Here is a 7,727-nt window from a genome sequence, read left to right on the forward strand (position 1 = left end):
CTCTTTAGACTCATATTTATACATAATATATGGAGCAGAAACTAGAAGCAAAGATGACAATGCAAGAAGAATATGGACCCTAATTTTCCGCATGTGACTCCTAGTAGACTCTTCCCAACACTTTAGGCAAACATTCCCTAAGAATCTGGAGCCTAAGCTCTGATACCACATTTGTCACGACCCAACCTATGGGCCGGACCGGCACTAGGACCTGGGCTAGCCTAAAGCCCCCGAGGCCCGTAGTAAGCCTAACTGTTCATTAACCCAACTCTAAGGCCCATTTGGGCCCAAATTCAAGAAAACAAACGGATAGAGTCTGGTCATAAAATGGACTTTCCAACGGGGAGTTTTCGACTCACCCGACCTGTAAACACAATAAATACTCAATTGGGGAGCTCAGCTCACCCTCCACATACTCATCAGCATAAAAATAAATGGGAGCTCAGCTCCCTCATCCAATCTATCAAACATGCATAGAATATTAAGTTTACAGGTCCAAAATAATAATTTAGGTTACAGACCCAAATCAAATAAACATTTCTAACACATGCGGAAATTCTAAGATTTAACAAGTTTATACAAACATTAGTAATCGACCTGCGAGGGAGAAAGCAGGTTAACCTCAAAAATATCCTCCTGTGGCCTGGAAAAATTTTTGAACAGGAGTGAGCGTTCGACTCAGAGAGTAAAATATCAATTTTAACCATAATCTCTATAACTATCTAAAACTAATGCACCATGTAGAGTGAAATGCAACGTCAACATCATTTCACACCATAACATCAAAAAGGTAATTTGGAGCACTCACACACCCAGTAGTATCAATCATAATATATGGGAGCTGATCCCTATCTGACTCTCTTAAATCCAACTTTGGTGCGTGAAGAACTCAAGCCGGACTTTCGCTTAATAAACCAACTCGGGGGTCCCAGCGAAGAACTCAAGCCGTGACTACCCCCCGAAGGATCGGGTCCCAGCGAAGAACTCAAGCCGTGACTACCCGTCCTATCCATAGTCCACACCACATCACACGCACGCCAACGCACGCTGCGCTCCAAATTACCACAACAGCATTCATGTCACGTTAACAGTTATGAATGCAACATAAATCGTGCCTAGAGTTTAACTACATAAATATATGCATATAAGTGATGCATGGGCATGTTGAACATATAATAATATCGAAATTACAATTAAAATTAATATTTTACTCACAGACTTGACGACAATCACTGTGGCGGCTGGGCGGAGAAAGAAGGCTGTCCCGGCTCACCTGACAATTACATTACATTTATTTAATACAAATGACTCAATACAAATCAAGAGAAAACCAAATACGTCCTAAGTCGTGCCGAAAATCCGGCAGAGTCTCCCCTATACCTAGGACCTACCCAACCTGCAAAAGGGCTCAAAACACACTTCTATACTCACAATCCATATATCCACAGCTCAATCATATTACACAGCCCCTCCTGGGCCCATCAAATCAGTCATCCATCAAAATACGTAAAATTTTAATTTAGTCCTTATTATTGATCATTTTTGCAAAAACTGCCCAAACAAGCTCTAAAAATTCTAAAATTTTGCCCCGCGGTCCTTAGCAATATTACTAAGCTATTGCAAAAAGAATCATAATTTTCTAAGCTACCACGAATATTTTATGGATTTTTAATCCTATTTAAGCACTAGAAAATTACGAAAAAGCAAGGTTCGGGTTTACCTTTGCCGATTCCGACTTCGGGAACACGCTCGGGATGTCTGACAATGGGGGGATAGCCAAAATCTCGATCCAATTCGGAGACTTTTCCGGTAACGGGTCTGTCTGGCCGGAAATTCACAGACCCGGACAACTGTCGAATTTTCGCAAATTGAGGATACCTACACGAAGCCCATAACACGGGGGTTAGTACATAAATTTTTTTTCAGGATTTTCTAAACTCATTTAATGCTCGGAAAAACACTGCGAAGTTTCGTGGGACCCACCGAAAAATGGTATCGAAAAAATTCGAAATTTATGTCGCCGCGAAGCTCTCGACTAGTGGAGCGCGCTGGTACTCTCGGTTTTCTCGTGGGGTTCACGGTTTGTGAGAAATCTAGCCCAAAAGTCGAAATGGGCTAAAATCTTCCCGAGCAAAAATCGGACAAACTGCTTGATGGATTTCGGTGTTCTTGGTGTCTATGGAAAGCTCTCGTCGAGTAGATGATTTTAGATACAAGACCCGGTCCGATTGGTGGCCGGATCGGCCGGATTTTGGCTGGGGAAGTCGAAACGTCGCGCGCGCGGGGGAGGACGTTCGCACGCGTTTTTTGGCCGTTTGGGGCGGCGGCCGGTCGGCTGGGACGGCTGGGAGGAGGCGTCGGTGAGCTGGGATGGCAGGGGAGGTGGCTGGCCGGCAGCAGGGGCAGGAGGAGAGAGAAAAGAAAGAAAGAAGGGGAGGAGGTTGGGACGCGCGGAAGAAAAGGGAAGAAGAAAAAGAAAAAGGCCGGTCCGATTCGATCGGTCCGGTTCAATTCGGCCGGTCCGATTCAGGATACAAAATTTTGAATTTTTACTCTGCCTCGGGACAAAAAACGAGGTCCAAAAATTTCGAAAAAATTCCAAAAAACTCAGAAAAATTCGTAGATTCCAAATATATTTTTAGTTTTGCCACGTGGTCTTTAAATTAATTTTTAAAAATCATCAAAGTTTATATTTTAGAAAAATTGAACCCGATTTTTAAAATCCGAAAAATATCAAAAAAATTCCTAAAATTTAAATAAAATTAAAATACCAAAAATGCTCATAAAATAATAAAATTTAAAATTTTTGGGGTGTTACAGAAAATAAAAGGTTATAAAAAATTTTTCTTAACCCCAATTATCCCAAAGACATTCATACAAAATTTTTGTTCTTAATTTAAATAAAAATATAAAAAATGATATATTCTAAAAAAAAAAAGAAAAATAATAATAAAACGGGAAGATATTGATCGGCTAGGATTTAACCAACAAAATCAGACGGTGACGCTGGGAAGAAGTTTGGTAGTAGCATTAGGAGCGCCGAAAGCCATTAATCCCTGGGTCCAGCCTTTGTTTATATGAAATTCGACGACCATTCCTTAACTATATTCCTTAGATTCACTAGATTGGCTGGCAGAGAGATTAAAGCAAATGAGCAGCTTTTCCACTACTAAAAAAGAAATTGGATTCAACTTTGCTTTACAGAAGCACTTGCCGTTGATGTTGTTTCCTAAGTTAAAGGTTCTCTGCTTTGATAATTGTCAGAATTTGCCATTTGAGGTGCTGTTGAAAATGGGTAGTTTGTCCCCTTCTATGTAAGAAATTGAAATTAAATTCTGTGATTAGCTCAAATGCTTGCCGTTGGATTTTGTTTCCTAACTTGAAGGTTCTCCCAATGTTCAACTTTGGAATGGCTATATGCAGCTGAGAAAACTGAAGGAGATTTCACGTCTTCCAAACTGTGATCACTTGAATTGTCTCGTATAAACCAACTCTATGGGTTCCCCCTCGCAGTGCATTTTGCAAAGACTGCCCTTCTCTTTCTCGCCTTGTTTCTAGTACCTACTATAATGTGGAATCCTTCCCGGAGAAAGTAGATTTGGCATTTTCATAGTTTGAAATCCCTAGATTACTAGGGTCTTCGACACCTCATCTCAATTGACAAGGAGTTGTTAGAGTTTCTATAAGAAAATGACAAAAAAAAAAAAAAAGAAATTAGATGAAGAGTTATCAAACAAGTTAAATGGATATATATCCTTTCAAAAATGAGTTTATACCTATTAGTAATGTCACCATAATAGTTCCTCGACGTTTATTTCTATGTCACATCTTTTGGAGATATATAGAATTCAACATGAGAATGTACAAATATTGTTCATTCATTGAGAATAGGTCATAGAGATGATCATACAAATTAATGAAGAAATTATAAAAATTATATTGGATATAGATTTCTCATTAATGGTAAAAGCCATGAGATTCAAAATGGATTCAATCTTTGAGAACCATGTATGTGTTATTGGAAACCTTCCTATAGGTATAGTACCTAGTGGGAGCTAAAAGGTTTTTAAAGAGATAGACAGGTTCTAATGGATAGGTAGAAACCTATACACAAAGCTAATTGTGAAAAGAGTTTCATATAAAAGGAAAGGGGTTGACTATGAAGAGACCTCCTTACCAATGGCTATGCTTGAATTTATTAGATTTTAATAGCAATATATTTACATTATGATTGTGAGTTTCAGCAACTAGTTGCCTAGACTACCTTCCTTAATGGAAACATGAAGGAAGACATAATCTTGGAAGGTTCCAAAGTATATAAACTTAAGAGATCCGTTCATGATCTTAAAAAAAACTTCAAGAAGTTTTGTATGTACAAGAAGGTTGGTGGGAGCAACTACTTTCCTGAACTTGAATATGGATGACATTTTATTAATAAGAAAGGACAATTAGCATACTAGTGACTGTAAAGTTTAGTTGCATTTATTTTTCTCCATAAATGACTTAAGGTAGGAAGCCTATGTTCTTGTTATTATATCTACAAAGATAGAGCAAATAAGAATAATAGGATTCTCCCATAAGTCATTAGTTGGAAAAGATGTTGAAAGAGTTCAACATGCTTGACACTAAAGGAATGATCGTTGCCTATGAGGCATAATATCCAACTTTCTTAAAGAAGGTCTTCTAAGACTCTTAAAGAGAGAAGCTAAGTATACTAAGTTGTGTATTAGGCAGAATACTACTATGCTATTCGTGACTAGTAAATGCCAATCATACTGAGGTTTGGAATGTTAGGTATATGTCAAGATTATTCCTGAATATTTTTGAAGTATTTAGGATATTAATCTTGATAAAAGGAGAAAGTAAATTGCAATTATAAGAGTTTAACTCTTAGTAAGATGGTAAGGATAGAAAGTCCAAAGTAGGGAAAATGATAATTACACAAGGTCATGTAAAAGTTACACGGGCCTGTGTGATTTTTGCATAGGCTAATGTGACAGTAACACAATGCCGTGTAAAGGATACACATCTATATCTAAAGGTTTTGTGTCTATCTGTGGTGGTTGAACAGTTGACTGGAAGAGTTTCAAACAAGTAACGATTGTGGCTTCTACTATAAAAGCTAAGTATTTGCTATATGTGATGTTGCAAATAGGTTGTTTGGATTTGAAAGTTCCTAATGAAACTCAAAATGGTTCCATTGATTGTGTCATCAGTCTCTCTCAACTGCAACAATAATGGTGCCTTAGCTCGAGTAAAGGGATTAGGACTGTATCACTCTCACATTGGACAGCCTTGTACAGTTTACTATTCCGGCGACAGATGTCTGTCCGGACAGTCAGGATGTCTAGAACTATATATGTGACATCCAGAAAAGCCATGAACACAAATTAATAGCAATTACATGAAGGTAAAATAGAAATGAAGAAAACAAAGCATAATGGGTTAAATGAGCCGAGGCCACAGCGATGGGTGACCGTACCGGGAAGTGGCTGCGAGCTTAGTCGTTACTCTAATTTCATGTGGGACCCTGTGACACCACAGGCCTAGGAAAAATTGCGAAGCTAGGAAAAATATGACAATCATAAAAAAAGATAGAGAACCAAATCAAATAATTAGATCAGGGTTTCGGAAGTAATACAGTATTATTGAAAAATCGGATCAGACCGGTAAAGGGCAAATTGGTCAATTCACCCTTAAGGGTGACTTTTGGCGTAAATGTCCAATAAAATGTAAGAAATTAAAAATTTGAAATATAGATTTAAAGTGGAGAGGTTGGTAGAAAATGAAAAGAAACGAAAATTAAATTAAAAAGACTTATAACAACATAAGGCCCATGTAAGCATGACATCATTAACAAATAAATTCTAATTATTTAATTATGGATAATCATAAAGAGACAAATAAAGAAAATTAAAAGGAAAATTTTTTCTATTTTCTTCTTCTTCTTGCCGTGAACCCATTCTCTCTCTTCTCCCTCATTTTTTCTTTTCCTTCTCTCCATTAAAGCTCACTTTGAGCTTTTATAACCCTAAATTACCCTAAAAATCCCTTAGCAAACTTGTAGAAATCCTCAAATTGAGCTTCAAGAAAAAGATTTGAAAGAGAAAATTTGAAGAAAATTGAAGAAACAAAAAGTTAGGAAAGCCTCATATGAGGTTAGTGAAGTTATTTCCAAATTTCTCTTTATATTCATGTTTAAGCATAAGAATTAAGTTAGAAATTGCTAAAAATGTATAGAATTCCATGGAATTTCAGCCAACTTGAGATGTGGTAGGAATTGATTGAGTTTGATTGAATTAAAGGCGTACATGAACTTGAAAAAGTTGATTGGTAATATTTATATACTTTGATTTGGTGAAATGTAGCAAATTGTAAGAATTAGGGTTTATGGCCATTGGAAATTGGGGAAAAAATTAGGGATTTTGAGAATTGTTATCCATTGACCTAATTGAGGTTTAAAATAGTCAATTGGTGTCATTTGGAGTGTGTTTGAAATTGTAGAATTGAGTAGAAATGTGAATATAGTGCTGCCCAATCTGGACAGCTTGACCATGGTCCACTTAAAGGACCAAAAATTGAAATTTTGCTACTCCAATTGGTGTGAGGCCAATTGGAGATAAAATTAGACACATAATTCCACAATTTTTATGAAGAAACCCTGCCCAGAAAACTAACTTAGGATGACCTAAAAATTGATCAAATCCGGCTAACCAATTCTAGACCTGGAAAAATTGACCAAATAAACAGTGTTTGTTCATTTGGCCATAACTTGGTGTAGGAAGGTCCAAATGACCTGATTTTTGAACAATTGGAAAGCTATGACATAGTACTACAACTTTCATGAAGAACACAAACACAAATTCTGCCCATAACTAAGTCAAATTGTCAACCAAATTTAGTTGCTCAAAATTGCCAGACCCCTAGTTGCCCAAAATTTCAGGGTTTTGCACCAATCCGGCCAGCCATCTTAAAAATAGCATAACTTGAGTTACAAAACTTCAAATGGAGTGATTCAAAAAGGGAAATAAATTAGACACAATAAGGAACAATTTTGATGAAGAACATTTAGCTAAATTCCCACTATAAAAAGGTCAATGGGACAGTACAATTTAGAAGACCAAATCTGAATTTTTGAATTATTTCCCAATAAGCTTTGAATTTAGAATGGCAATCAATGCCAATAAATTTGACACTCAAAATGTGGTATATGAGTGCATTTAGGACTAACATATCTGTTAAAAATGAAAAAGTCAACATTTTGACTTGAATAGTATAATGAATAGGAACCCCATAACCATAAATATAAGAATTCATCTTATGAAACCTAATAGGTAAATTTAGTAGGCAAAAATAAAATTATTGTTGGATTAATTCCTAGAAATAATTGAAGGGGTATTGAAACACTTTAAAATTTTGTGTTTCAGTTAGAAAGGGGCCACTTAAGGAAAGAGGGAAAATTAGATTAGATCAAGACAACCAAAGAGGTTTGTGCACAACTAATTTTCAATTGATGATGTTTTGTATATTTATGTGATTAAAAGATTTTATTTTCTTTATGTATTATTTTTATTAAGTTATGATTTTATTTCAACAATTATTGAGTATTGTTGTGGATTGAATAAAATTGGCTTTGAAAAATTGTGATTGAAATAAGGTTTACATGGGAAATGAACAAATTATGTTTTGAATTATGATGAGCATGGGAATTATTGGTTATTGAAATT

The 7,727-nt window shown here is 36.2% G+C and overlaps 1 long non-coding RNA gene across 1 annotated transcript; it reads right to left on the reverse strand.

Annotated features, from left to right (window-relative positions):
* Window positions 1-346: 346 nt before the first annotated feature.
* Window positions 347-1,767, reverse strand: LOC131180975 (uncharacterized). Its single transcript, XR_009149623.1, has 3 exons — window positions 1,721-1,767; window positions 1,216-1,273; window positions 347-643 (listed from the first exon to the last, which is right to left on the reverse strand). It is a non-coding gene; the product is annotated as an uncharacterized LOC131180975 (long non-coding RNA).
* Window positions 1,768-7,727: the final 5,960 nt, after the last annotated feature.

Source organism: Hevea brasiliensis, chromosome 6 (assembly GCF_030052815.1).
Source record: "Hevea brasiliensis isolate MT/VB/25A 57/8 chromosome 6, ASM3005281v1, whole genome shotgun sequence".
In the NCBI taxonomy this organism is placed as follows: domain Eukaryota; kingdom Viridiplantae; phylum Streptophyta; class Magnoliopsida; order Malpighiales; family Euphorbiaceae; genus Hevea; species Hevea brasiliensis.